This window comes from Protopterus annectens, chromosome 4.part0 (genome assembly GCF_019279795.1).
Source record: "Protopterus annectens isolate FY-2018-M chromosome 4.part0, PAN1.0, whole genome shotgun sequence".
Classification (NCBI taxonomy): Eukaryota; Metazoa; Chordata; order Ceratodontiformes; family Protopteridae; genus Protopterus; species Protopterus annectens.
The window spans coordinates 234,476,438-234,487,502 of record NC_056733.1 but is presented as its reverse complement, the minus strand read 5'-3'; the positions used below and the strand labels follow the sequence as shown (position 1 = coordinate 234,487,502).

The 11,065-nt window shown below is 38.0% G+C and overlaps 1 protein-coding gene across 1 annotated transcript in view; it reads left to right on the top strand.

Annotated features, from left to right (window-relative positions):
• Positions 1–9,069: 9,069 nt before the first annotated feature.
• The window catches only part of FASN (fatty acid synthase), a 1,281,817-nt gene continuing 1,279,821 nt past the window's right edge, over positions 9,070–11,065 (top strand). The window contains exon 1 of the mRNA XM_044068230.1: positions 9,070–9,240. The gene's annotated coding sequence lies outside the window, so the exon portion shown is untranslated. The remainder of the gene's footprint in view (positions 9,241–11,065) is intronic.

The window sequence follows — 11,065 nt, the reverse complement described above, 5'->3', positions numbered from 1 at the left end:
AAGAATAAGAATGATTTTACCATGGTAGTTAAATAGGGAGAAAAGTAGGTTTGAGTGGAAAAATATAAAAATATGAATGATTTTACCACGGTGGTTAAAGAGGGAGAAATGGTACCTGGTCAGAGTACTAAATCTATTTCTGTTAATATAAGACATAAACTACAAATAAGGGAAGATTATATGCCCCAGATATCTATAATTAAAAAAAAAACATAAAATTGAAGATAAATCTTTTACATGGTGACAGCAAACAAAGAAAGAAAAAGAAACTGAGAGTGTGGTACTCAGTCACTCTGAGACATTGAACCATATAAGATGAAAAAGAGAAGGTAATATATGCAAAGAGATGTCCTAACCATATAATGTTTTTTAAACACCTTTCCTAAATTTGTACATTGTACACAGTGTCACAGGTACACATACAATAAAAGAAAAGAAAGAGAACAAAAACTAAAACATTTTAATTTCCATGCATTATACATATATGTTTTCTTTTTCTTTTTAACAATTATCATTCACTCCAAGATTACATAGAGCTCTGTTGCTATTCATTTTGTGGATATACAAAAGGTCTATCAGAGATTAATCCAAGGATGCCTTGTATGCTAGGCATACATCACCTTGTAGCATAATGTAGAAAACAGAGTACAGAGATAGGGTTTTGAGGCAATCTGCGTAGGACCTTGTGTTTATGTCCTGTGTTCTTTTATTAAGGAATCTCTGTGGATGTCCCAGTTGTTGCATGTGCTTGATCAGGTACATATCAAAGGGGGCATTATACTCAATGATGGATCTGATTAAGGCTGAGCACAGTGGCATGATGACTTCCCTGGACCTAGATACCATGCCCTTACTTATTAATTGAGTGACATAGAATGATTTTCTTACTACCTCAGACACAGCTTACTTTCTACATGAGCCCCCAAATCCCTGACTGCTATGTCTACTGTTAGGAGAGTTTTATCAATGAGTTAAAATTCTTTGGGTGGCCAACTTTCCAAAAGGTACTGTTATGCATTTCTTGACAAAGAGTTTTGAGCAGTGGACATTTGTCTGTCTTAGACCTTTCTGTAAGATGCTAGTATCTTGGGGAGGTTGTATGATTGCTCCTAGGTTGCAACCATCTGTAAACTTAGTAAGACAGAGAACCTTGACATTGGCCTCGAGTTTCAAAAAACAGATGCCAAAGAGGAGCCAACCCAGCACAGAGCCAACACCCTCCACACATCTACACAACAGACCTATCTAATACAATACACAGATGACTCCATATTCATTTGCACATCTGACAACATGGCAGACCTCAAAAAATTATGAAGGAAGCTTTAACAGCCACTGAAATGTGGCTTTGTAACTTACAATTCATGCTCAACTCTAAAAAAAAAACCTACTTTTTTCCCCCCAAATCTCTCTCTCATGAAAATACAAAATGTAAAGTCCTCTCTTGATAATACAACCACTGAAGTAACTTCTCGTAGTAAATTATTAGGGATGATAGTGGATGATAATCTTAAATTTGACCTGCATATACAAAACTGCATAAGAAAAACATCAAAAACTAGAGGGGATGAAACTGGTAAGGGATTCAAGATATAAGGAGAGAAAGTGGAATTGTAGATGCAAATCCTTAAGAAGAAGAAGAACAATACAGATTATTAGATTCCTAAAGTTTCAGAAAGTATTCTAAGAACTAGGCCAACATGGGAATGAGAAAAGGATATTTTACCAATAGGGAAGACTACAAGCAGGGATATGAAAAATAGACAAATCAGGCTGTAATTTACTGGAGAAAACTGGCAAGGAAACTCATGTATTGTTAGCAAATAACTAAAGAAGGAAAGGTGGTAGGGAAAAGGAAAGGGGAGTCCTAAATGAAAGCTCTGTTCTGGTAGTTTTTAGTAAAATCTAGAAGAGAGGCTGTGGGTTAAAAAGGAATAATTAGTTGGGCATATAAAATACTGAATTTAAATCTACAACAATGTATGTATGTGTGTTAAAACCACTCTGTACAAACTTGTGGACTTTTTATTGCAGATTTTGGAAGTCATCTTTATGGTTTGGCATGTAGTTCCATAATAAAGATGTATTTTAAAATATATTACAGGTACAACTATTTTTTTTAATTCACACACAAACCTAATTTTCAGTATATCCATTTTCTTGATGTGTATCTGGCTGTGGAGGGTAACCAGTGTGCTTCCTCTATATTTTGAAAGGATATTTTTTTCTAATTCATAGTTATAGTACAACAGTTTCCATCCCTGGTTTAAAAAAAAAAAAAAAAAAAAAACCTTTGTGAAAGGGAAATTCCTTAGGGCAGCCAGAATGGTTATCTAACCAAAACACTTTTATCTAAGAGTTGGATACAATGTCCAGAATGTTTTTGTAAAGCGGATACTTTAATAATTTATTGGTTAAAACAAAGCCGAGGTGATTAGGGATAGAAGATTAAAATAAACCTCCCTTTTGGATAATTTTACAATTATGGGGAGACAAGAAGATCAGGTCAACCCCTAAGTCCAATCTTCAGAATGCTATGGCTATCTAATTCAATGATATTAGTTCCCAGGTGAGGAGTATTATTAGGAATAACTGGTTTATCTTTAAGATAGATAAGGAAGCTTTCAGTACTGTGGGTGAAGCTCCCCAGTTTCTTTATAAGGTAGATACGTATATTAAGAAAATGTTAGAGAAGGATAAAAAGGAGACTATGAAGGGAACTACCAAATGTGGGAAATGCAGTTCTTGTAATTACATTCTTGAGAGAAGATCTATTATTTTAAACAATTATTATTGTACAGAAATAACATTTGAAAAGGGCAACTGTGCAACTAAAGGACTGGTGTCTATAGTGATTTATAAGAAGTGACAGTCATTTTATGTAGGAAAAACTGAAAGGAAACTGGCAAAATGGATATATGAATATCTGTATGATATTAAGAAGAAGAATATTAATAATGCTTTATATAAACATTCATTGGTGTGTAAAGGTTTTAGTAAGTTTGAATTTGGCATCCTCGAAAATATACACCCAAGTATCAGAGGGGGACAGTGGGAGACTGGAACAGAATATTGTGAACTTGTTTGGCAAATCAGACTAGATGCCAACAAATCAGACTAGATGCCACCATTTCACCTGGGCTAAATGAACATATTTCTATTCAATTTGTCCTAAAAATGAGGGCTGCTAAACTTTGATGTTTTTTCTCTTTCCCCCTTGGTCGCTAAATTATTATAACAGTGTATTACAACTGGACCGCTTTGTTTTGTTTATTTTTTATAATTATAAAAGGGGTGGCCACAGTGGTGCAGCGGGTAGCGTTGCCACCTCACAGCAAGAGGTTCTCTGGTTCGATCCTCGGCTGGGGTGCCTTCTGTGCGGAGTCTGCATGTCCTCCCTGTGGTCGCGTGGGTTTCCTCCGGGTGCTCTGGTTTCCTCCCACATCCCAAAGACATGCTGTAGATGGATTGGACACACTAAATTGGCCCTAGGCATGAGTGCGTGCATGTGTGTGCCTTCTGTGGAAGGTTGGGCGCCGGGCAGACAACTCGACACCGTAAAACTCCACTGCCAATCATGAGCGGATGGTGATCCACTGTGGCGACCCCTAACTAGGAAAAGACGAAAGAAGAAGAAGATTTTTACAAGAAAAAGCTATTTTAAATAGTTCTTCAATATTTTTAATATGTGTAAAGTGTTATTTTATTATACTGGTAGAATTTTATGTTTGGTTTTATCTGCTTTTGTAATTTGAGTATTTAATTAGTTGATGGATTGATTGTGTTCATTAAACATTTTGTATACTTAAATTCAGTATTTGGATGGTAGACATGTTTTGAGGAAGTCCCAAGTGTTGAGGATGAAAGCGCATAACATTTTTAAGAATAAAAAGTGGTTTCCTAACGGAATTTGAGTTTGAGATTAATTCCTTCAAAACATCTCGTTCACCACTTTTCTGCTGCCTAAAACTACGTGGACCTTTTTCTGAGGTTATTGGTTTTGTTGGCCATATGGTATACACACCTATTTTGGAGGTTCTTCATGTAAAATAATCAATCAGAGAAGGTTAGAAAAGATCGGGGAGAGAGTGGATAAGCAATCAATCAGAGAAGGTTGGAAAAGATTGAGAAGAGAGAGTAAATAAGCAATTTACAAGAGAAGACAAAAAATTTCAGAATACTATGACATTTTGCTTAGAAGTATTTGCATGGGTAGTTTTATACCGCAGTCAGATTTCAAAGAATTTTTCGTCAGGTAGATATTGAGGGTAGGAGGTGTGATGGGAAAGAAAAAGGTAATTGGGAACATGTTTTGGGGAGTGCAATGACTATACAGATTTTAAAATTTCCCTAGAGTCAGAAATATTGAGGGACCAATTAGCTGTAACTAAGGAAATTATTATTTTGAGCTGTTACATGTGATCTGAATTCCCTAGACATAATAAAGCCTTACTAAGTTTATTTGTGTTTACTGCTGAAAAAATAATTAATAGGAAATGGAAACAAAATCTAAACCAACTGTATTTTGAAGTACTGAATATTGTAAAGAGAATAAAAGAACTAGAAGAGGGATCTTTAGAAAAAAAGAGGTAGCAAATTGCATAGAAATAAATGAAATTGCTAGAAGGAATACATGCAGAATAATGTTCGGGAGGGGGTGACAGGTTTAAGGGAAGGCAGAAATTGATTACAGAGTGTTTATGTGTATATTAGCTAAGAAAATTACAAAAATGTTAAAATTAAACGGAGGCAAACATATGCAATGTTGGATTGCAATATAGTTGATGTAAATAATGAAAACATATATAATGTGGGGTCTACTTCACATCACTGAAATCCCATTTCACTGACTTTCATTTCACTGAGACCAAATGAACTAATTTTCAAAATACTGAAAATTCATTTGACTGAATTTCATTTCACTGAATTGTAAGCCATATACTTGATGTGGGTTTCCATTCCCCTTTGACTTGTTTGTGATAAAAAGAAATTCTGTAACTTACAGTGCTGACTGTCAAAATATATGCCACATGAGATTCAGTGAAATGAGTTGTCAGTATTCTGAAATTTAGGTGATTTGGTCTCGGTGAAATGAAAGTCAGTGAAATGGGATTTCAGTGATGTTAAATAGACCCATAATGTGTAATATATCTAAATAGGAAAAATGTTAACGTGGTTTCTTTTCTTTTCTATTAATGTATGTGTGTTCATGTCTTAAGTGATAATTTAAGAAATGTGTTTAAAGAAAGAAGAGGAGGAACAACTGCAGAGTGCTAAGAGCAATATACGTGAACACATAATAGTCTGCATCTTGAGTTTAGGACAAATGCACTTAAACAGCTGTTTTTACAGTAATCTCACAGGCAGATTGTTTTTATATTTTATATGCTCTACTGATTATTTTTTAAGGCAGTTTCTGTTTGATGGAGGCATAATTTTCTTAGCACGAAGACTCAGGTAACAGAAAGTGGAAGAGAACTTTGGTAAAACATGCAGACTGTATGACAAGAAAGTTAACTAGGAATTCTGAAGATATAGTAGACGTATTTTAGCAGTTTTATGAAAACCCTGTATTTTGTGACTGTAAGAAAAGCACTCTATCATGCTAACCCCCAACTGTTATGATGGAAGCTGCATGTATAATGTATATATGCATACAATAATGGAAAGTGTTATTGTTAACTTTTTTCATTGTTATCAAGTATCTAAGTTCATGTGACAAATTAACAATATAATGAATAAATAAAGCTCTTCATAGAAAATTAGGCATAAATGTTCTGCAATAAACAGCTTGTCCAAAAAAAAAACATTCAGCTATCTCTTAGTAGACAGTACAGGCTGTTTTATTTATGGTCTCTGTTTTTTCTAGTTGTGATCTTCCTTGAAGGAAAAGGAAGTACTCAGTTTCCGTAATACTCATTTTACTTTTCTTAATGCTTACAGTTAAGCCTACCTGTCTTATGGAGTTTAACACAGCTTACGGCTTAAGTAAGTGAGGTTACCAGTCATCTGAATCAGAACTGTAACTAGAACATCTGGTGACTTGTACATTTCCCCAGCCAGGCATCCCTTCAACTCAAAGTTGAAAATAAAAAAAAAAAAAACAAAACAAAACAAAAAAGATCTGCACCTTGCTACACTTATTAAAACTCGCTGCGCTCACTGAGCTTCGCTGATAGCTGCAGATTGATATCAACATGTATCTTTATTTCTTTATGAAGCGATGATATCCTTGTTGCTTGGCACCAACGGCAGCTACAGCCCTGCTCTGAAGGAATGACCATATCATCCAGGTATGCAGCAGCAGCATATCACGAGCTGGACTTCAGTATTTTATTCATTCTATTTTGGCAATTATCAGCTGCAGAAGCAATCCTATAGCAAAAATCAGTGGTTTTATATTTTTGGCCCTAACCCCACTCCTGGTGGCTGCAGTTAGCACCTGCATCACTGTGAGGCAATGTATGCCCTCCCCTTGCATGTACACAAGCATATGAAGGCCATCACCACCTACTTGGGATTACCAAGCACATGTTCCAGTCCAGTCATTTCAGTGCTTCACAACCCTCCAGTTGTGAAATTATAATTGGCCAACCAGAAACCACCTTTCCCTCTTCCAAGATGGATGAGCTGGCAACAACTGTTCACTCCCACATTCCTCCAGTTTTCCAGAGCATGCTTGTGTCGTTTAGATCATAGTCAGGACTTCATCCATCTACAACACAAATTCAGGTTAACAAGTACTAAAGTTTGGTCTGTTAATGACATTGTCTAGTTATGTCAGATTCAGTTTTGTGTTTACTTATACATTTATTTTACATTTGTTGACAGGGGAAGTCTGAATGGGCACAACAAAATCCTTTTCAGTGGAAGCTTGGAGAGGAAAGTTCCAGTACAAGCAGTAATTATAAATATTTGCAAATGGCAACTAGAGCGATATTAGACAAACATTAGTGGAGGCTTCTAACAACAGTTTATGTACTATCCAGACCTTTTAGAATGATATTGATCCTTGACTCCGGGTGCATTCTGTGTGGAGTCTGCATATTCTCCCTGTGTTTACTTGGGTTTCCTCCAGGTGCTCTGGTTTCCTCCCACATACCACAGACAAGTAGTAGGTGGACTGGACTTTAAATTGGCCATAGGTGTGAGTGTGTGGTGTGGTAGAACATGCAAATAGTTAAAGAAGTGTGAATCCCTTCAGCATGCAATCATAACAAATCTGTGAGCTAAGCACAATAGGTTCATAGGTTGGTACTAGGCTATCAGCCATAGGGCCTATACAAGCCTAGCCATAACAATTCCCTGGCTATTTCTTCCCACACTATTTACTTCTTGGACCCCTATCTAGCAGGGTGACTGATGTGATCCCCGGGCTGAATTTCCTTTCTCCCATCCAATCATCAAGGTTCCTTTTGAAGAGGGCCAAAGAGGCGCTCTGCTTGACATGTATGGGCAGTCTATTCCAGAGACTGGGGAGTCTCTGGGTCAGGAGATATCCTTCAGGAAAATGCACAGTACGACAAATCCTGTTATTCTAATAACTTTCTAACTTTATAAGAGATGTAAAATTTGTCTCTATTTTTGGACCTTTCCCCCCGTTCTGTTATTTACTGACTTCAATCCTCAGATCATCCAGTAATTTGCCAGTCTATTTGTTGCTGGCCTTCCTACACTAAGTGGCACCAAGTGTATTATACCCAGGGTAACATGATGACTTTGTAATTAAAGCTCAAAGGCATTCAAGTACTACAAACACTTTTAAAATGTGTTTGGAATTAACATGTTATGTACAAATGGTTAACTGTTCCTGGATTAACACATTTTCCCTGTGTTTGGGCAAAAGCATTGGTTACTAACCCGATCAACACAGAACAACCTGATTAAGGTAATTGGATAACTTCTGATATTTTAAAGACATTAAGCAGAAAGCTAAATGAGAAAAAAAAAGAAATGGGCTGCAATAAACAATTACAAGTCTTGAAACAAAAACTTTAAACTAGCTGAGAAACTCCAAGGGTGACTAATCCTGGACATAACCTGAGAATTATCTTCAGCCCTGTACTGCAGCAGGGCTAGCCACCTGGCGGTGTGTACATTGGTTCACGTTGGCAAAGGTGATGGCCATTGACGATGTGACATCCCTAACCTATGTACAAAATGTGAAAGGGGGGTAATGCCAGTGCTGTACCTGTGTGGGTATTGCAACTAAAACATACACCTTATTTCACCATACCTGTTAACCTCTTAGTGGGAAAAATCTAGACAAAGCCTGGCAGAATGGGGGGAAAAGGTCCAAAAATAGAGACAGATTTTACATCTCTTATCAAGTTAGAAAGTTATTAGAATAACAGGATTTGTCGTAGCGTGCATTTTCCTGAAGGATATGAAGCCTGAAACTCAAATGTATACCATTATTTGCTGACTTCAATCCTCAGATCATCCAGTAATTTGCCATAAAATCACAAATTTTAAGAGGAACAGATAAAAAAATATGAGACAGAAATCTGGGCATTCTGCGAAAATCTGGACAGCTGTATATTCAGTCTCGTTTCAGAACATATCTCGCAATCTTTTAGCCTAAGAATTCTAGACAAAGATAAACTAATGGGGGGACAGATGCTCAAAATCAAGGACTGATTTTCAGTATTATTCTTATAATAATCTTTTAAAAAGCTACTAGAATAACAGACGTTGTTTTTGCATGCACGTTCTGAAGAATGTAAGTCTGAAACTCCACTGTCTGACATTATGTAGTGACATCAGTCCTCAGAAGATTTGCTAGAAAAAAACATAAATTTTATGAGCAAATGGACAAAAATGTGAGACAGAAAACATGGACATTCTGCGAAATACTGGGCAATTTGCATATTTGAAAATTTTGGCAGCAGTAGCTATTCGCATTTACTGACACCTCCTTTGGGTTATTCACGTAAAATATAACCTTTAGTAACCCCATGACGAGACAGCCTGAATTGCACTTTCTCGTTGGGGGCGGGGCCATGGGTTGGTCATATCCCACCCACCGCCTGCCCTGCCTCCTTTTTCATTGGGTTGCGGCATAGATACAGGTTGTCAGCCCATGAGGCGGGGTGGTGCGCAGCTCTACAAGCGGCAGTACCAGAGCAGCATCCTTGTCTTGCTACAGTCGTTTATCCCAGGTCGGTGCGTAGTACTTGTTCATATACTGATTGTAGCGGTAGGACTGTTATTCAAGACGGACGAACACATCGCTGTCAGGTATATTTACATTAAAAAGTTGCTGAAAGCTTTTGTTAATTACTGTACAGTCACGAGGAGTAGCGCACATTCGTTAAACCCTTGGTACCGATAGGGCATGGCTACCTGGGTAGTTTTTCATGGCACGTGTTACTGTCCACCTGGGGAGGCAAGGAGGTAGTCAGGCATTGGGACCAGAGTAGTACGGAAGGGAATCACAGGTGTGCCGGTTTCATGTATGTACTGGCGAGGTACCAAATGTAGTGCTTTTTACTATGGACTCCTACGGAAGCCCGCGGATGAGGTGTATGGGAAGACTGCTTCCAGCTCTTATGAACTCTTCCAGTGCTGTGTCAAGGAAAGTCATCATGTGGACGGGATGTGCTTCACCTCATTTATTTATTTACACTTTTTTGCCGGAAGGTTAGGCTGGGGGAGTCTGTAATCTTCCCTTTGACATGCAGTGATGTTGAGACCAATATCCCCGGCCTGCCTGTAAGTGACGGTCATACTGTCATGAGCGCGTCACGGCTCGGAGTTGTAGGGGTTGGATTTCGCAAAGGCGGAATGCACCCCAGTCCCCCTTTATGACAGGTTTCTCTGTTGAGACCTGAATAATAAGTGCGTATTACCGGCTGGGGGCTAACTTACTGCACCTTCTATACTTTGGTAGAGAGTCCACCTAACAAATATGATTTTTTTTTTATTTTATTGGGGGTGTCTGGGGTTTTGGTGTTTTATTTTTTTCTATTTATCAAGTCTTAGTAAGCATTAAATGTAGAATTTCTTATACACGCTATTGATTTCTAGTTGTTGAAGGTGCTCTACTGATGTGCCAGTTTACAGTTCTTGGCTAGTACGTACTACAATGTTTAAAGGGTTTTATTTGTAGAAGGTTAATCCACTGTGAACGTGTGCTCTCCCTGTTTTTGGTCCTTACATTGAAGGATGTGGTGGGTAAGACTGTTAACTTTTCCCTTTATCTGTGTAATTCCAGTGGTCTGTCAGTGTTGTTTTTACTAACCTGATTCATAGCTGGCCTTGGGCATAGGCCAACTAGGCAGCCATCTAGGGTGCCGCTCTAGAAGGGACACTTTTCCAGTATTCATTTGGTGCAGTTAGACCAGGATGGGGCACCGGGTAGTGTGGTTGGGGCATTGTGGAGCCCATTTGCCTAGGGCACCAGTTGACCTAAGGCCGCTCCTGACCTGATAACTGTAGGCCCACGGCACAGGGATAGCAAACCATTTGTTTAAAACTGCTTTAATCCACCCGGCGCCACTACCCATGTTGTCTGAGAAAATGCTTGCAAATCTTGCATCAACCACTCTATAGGTTAGGCTTAACAATTCTAGATGATAATGAAATACTTTAAACTGGTAGTCTTTTATATTGAGGATTTTTCCCCAATGCATTGCTTGTTTCTAATCTTCCAGATTCGTTAATGTTTCACATCTTCTGCCATCTAGTCAGTGCCAGTATGGTTCTGCTTACCTTTTGTTAAAATAAAGTGCAGTACTACGCAAAAGTCTTTCTTAGGGACATATAGTGCTTTCTGGTAATGCCCTTCCTTGAGTACTAGCTGTATATAGTCTTGTGGTTGTGAATGGAATTGGGTAACTTCATGCTTAGATTGACACCTGAATTCTTTTGTGAATCACATGTGCTTTGGTAGTGAGATGTGTACTAGTAACAGAACGTGTGCATGCATTAACAAGATTGGAAAACCAGAGGATTGTGGGTAAAAGTTTACCTTTAAAGGGCTGCATAACTTGCAATACAGCAAGCTTGATTTTGTCAAGTACAGTAATTTGTTGAATAGATCTTGCCATACACCCGAGACTGT